This window comes from Pavona decussata, unplaced genomic scaffold, assembly GCF_977016875.1.
Source record: "Pavona decussata unplaced genomic scaffold, jaPavDecu1.1 SCAFFOLD_78, whole genome shotgun sequence".
In the NCBI taxonomy this organism is placed as follows: domain Eukaryota; kingdom Metazoa; phylum Cnidaria; class Anthozoa; order Scleractinia; family Agariciidae; genus Pavona; species Pavona decussata.
Genome location: NW_028145496.1, coordinates 1,804,494 through 1,808,381, shown reverse-complemented (window position 1 = coordinate 1,808,381; position 3,888 = coordinate 1,804,494).

The window sequence follows — 3,888 nt, the reverse complement described above, 5'->3', positions numbered from 1 at the left end:
CTGACTTAATCAATAAAAAGCGAAGATGAGATCTCATCAGCGATCTCAACTAATGGCCAGCGACTCATTTGCATGCGATGCGGCGAACGTGGTAGACATATTAAATACAGTTTGTTTTACGTAGTTTTAAAAGTAGATCGATTTTTCTGTCGACAACGTTTGCCATACATTGAAAATTATTACAACTTCGATTCAAGTGGAACACGCAGTGGATCACTTCAAAAATAAACCTTAAGTTTGTTTTTAGTTAAAATGTGGGCGCTAGTTAATATTATTTAGTAACATATGCGTTTTAAAACTGATCTTCGTTTAAGATAAGATTTAACAACAAATTGATATTTAAATATATTCAGGGAGTTTTGAAAAACGTTTTTGATAACTTAAAGCTGAACTCAAAATCCCTTTCCCTTACTGCCTTTACAATACACCAAAGCTAGAATTGCATGATTTCGAACTGACCGTTATCTCTACAAAGGCAGTATAGTTTATTTTGTTTTCCATAATGCTTGCTAAGAGTACTTTAAAGTGTTGTCTTCAAAGCAGATAAAATTGAAATTACGGCACACAATGAATAAAAAATAAGTACGGAAAATAGTTGCTGTTCTACTATAGCTGATGTATGCAAGCGAGCCGGTATGATTCAAGAAAAGTGCACGTACATAACTTCCAGTCAGAACTACCACTGGGAAGAAGAAAGACCTCATTATTTTAACTTCTTAACATTGTCATTAATATTTGTCCTATGTTTCAAGCAAACATCCAAGAAAACCACAAGCATCAACTCCGAGTCTTATTTTATTTATGGAAATAATTCCGTCGCGTTCCTTAATTCAGTGTTGTTTTATAAAGAAGAAGCGATGATTGTTATAAGATTGTGTCTACGCTGAAACTGAGTCGACAGGGAAAATTCCCAACATAAAAACTGTACGTGGCAACGGATGGGAGGCTGTTAGGTAAAACCCGCTGAGATGCAGAGTGATCTACAGATAGAGAATAAATACATTCACGGCAAAAGCAGAAACGGCAGAAATGACTACGTGACCATGTTTACCCTATATTTGCCGCTAGCTGTTTTCATTTTCTCAGTAAAATTTAGTAGTTTTGCGTTGGCATCAAAGAATAAGAATTATTTTCCACTATTCTCATCTATGTACTTATTTTTTCAAGAAAACATGAACGCGAATCTCGCGTTTGCTGAACGTGATTCTAAATCTCTCAAATTTCGCACTCTATTATCGATCGGTACTGACGTCGTTTACAAGACGTGATCTGAATTGATGACAAAAGATACAAATTTAAAGCGATACAGCTGTGTTTCAATAGCGATCGTACAGTCTTTGACACTCTGGGACGTGACAGTCTTTGACGTGACACTAATATAATTGCATCGAATTGTGTTAATGGTAATGGTATTTATATACTGCATTTTCTATATACATATTCAAATACGGTTTACATTACTTCAGTACAAGGGTGAGATCGAAGATCAGCATACACTCGATTGCAAAAACGTTGACACCTAAAAAGCAGAAACCGTGAACGATGAGACCCAATGGCTTTATGGGTATAAGTGTACTAAATTTATTTGCATAATATCCTGTTCTCGAGCGACGGTTGATAATCAAAATTAGTTGCACGTGGTAAATGATGAAACTGGCCAAGCTTTCCTTAAAGTGTCAAGTTGGCCAACAAGGGCCAATTTTTAAACACTAACCACAAATCCGTTGGGTCTCATCGCTCATCGCTCATGGGTTTAGGTGTCAACGTTTTTGCAATCGAGTGTATATAGGCGCCGCTGGGAGACGCTGTCAGTCGATTAGCGACCCCACCCAACCCATGAATCATGAAATAGCACAAAGACCAGACCAGCACACCTGGAACTCCATGCTCTACTCTCTGCGATTAGTGTGTGGGTTATTTAACGTCCCACAGGATTATGAATATTGAAGTGTTGTGAGGCGGGGCCTACGGTTTATCGTTTTTATCCGGGAAGACTAGAAAGTTCAACCATTTGCAAATGCCAAAGCAAATGCTGCACTTTCTCCTCAGTTGTTTCAAGACCCTAAGTGTTGGTCCGGCCGGGGTTTGAACCCACGACCTCCCACATGGTAGTCCGATGCTCAAGAAACTGAGCCAACCTCGAACCGTTGTGTTGAGTTTAATTTTTAGATTTCTCGCAAATCAGTTTAATATATATTACAAAATAATATTCAGCTGGTGGTTTGAATTTTTCACACGCTGAGGAAAAAGGGGTAAATTCAGCGTCTGTGGAATTGGCTTGATGCTATGGTAACCTGGGGAAACGCATCGGCAAAAGCTGAAATGAAGCCGAGGCCTAAGATGAGTCCCAGTGCCTTCCAGGGAGAGCCTCCCTCGCAGACGAACCGAAAGAGCGTCTGTGAGGGAAGCTAGGGTTAACCCTTAGAGTACTGGTTGTATGCTATTTTTTCAATACATTATTGATAATAAATAGTCCGAACCAATTAATTTTTCCATATACGGAGATGGCATAAAAATATCTGCGGCCCTAAGATACTGTGAGCTCAGGCTAAATTGTCATGTGACGCACATGAAGGTGCATGAGCTCGAATCTGGTAAGTTTATCGCTTGTTAAGTGTTTTCGAGCCATTTTCCTCTGGAGAAGCCCCCAGTCTGGTATCATTAAGCTATAATGTGGCTAGATGCTAGCCTCTGGAAGAAAACAGAGGTGAGAGGTGGGTTCCTGTTGACTGAGTCGCCAAACATGCTGTGCAGCAAGCATGTATTCGATATTTAACTGGTAGTACTGGGTGGCTCGACAGTTATAAAAAAAATAAAAAAAATTAAAAAAAATGAAAGACCATGAAATGGACGGAAGCGGAGTTCTAAGCTCGCGCTTTGGCTGAATTACCCAGAATTCTTTTCGGGCGTGAACGAGGCGACTTGAGATACGAGAGACTGGGACTGATAAAATGACAGAAGCATAGCCTGAGAAAAACGTTGAGAGAAAAACTTCCAATCAGATACCAAGGTCTGAGTTTGAGGTTCGCTGTAAATGTAGGCTTTTTATTTTTGAACAAATATTTTGGATTAAATATTTACCATACTAAGTGTAATTTTTGGTGTTGTTCTTTGGCCGAAAAGTTGGCCTTTTGGGCTTTGTTGTCAAACGAACGCTGATATGCAGCGAAAATCGGGAGGTGTAGTAAAGTCGGTTTGTTGGCTGTGATTATGGCCAAATTCACCAATTGGCGCCATTCACACATTATCATGACGTTGTAATTTAAGTTAAACAAGATGCAAATCATAAAAGCAAGAACGGCATTTTCCACACATATATGCGTTGTTGGTCCTGGCGCAAAGGGGTTAATATTGCTGGCCGCCAAGCGACACGCCCCCTGGTTAAAAGTTACTAGAATGAACTTATTGTGATTAGATTTCAGTTTCACAATCGCTCTTGTAATGATCAATTTTCTTGGCTGGTTGGAAAGCAGGACCAGAGTAAGTCTATGATTTCCCGAGGGGGCTTAAAAGGCTCTCGAAACGGCCATGCATTTTGCCCTAAATTGCGACCAAGATTATCTACAAAGACTTGAACCCGGCTCTAAGACCATTGGCGTTTTGGGGGTGAAACGGATCTTTTGCGTCAATTTACCGGCACTATCACAGGATCATGTTCAGTAATGTAACAAGAACGAGGGTGAGTGGTCCATCAGGGGTCTAAACAGACACATCCGCCATGGCTGACAATCGCCAAACTTTTTCCTCCTTCACTTCTGTTTTAAATCTGTTTTGATAATCTTTTTCCATCTGAAGGTCTTGGTACTTTGACTAAATACCAAGTGTTTTGAATGTACTGTTTGGGCGGTCAGTGTTCATTATAAAATTCTTAAAATTTTGTATCTGACC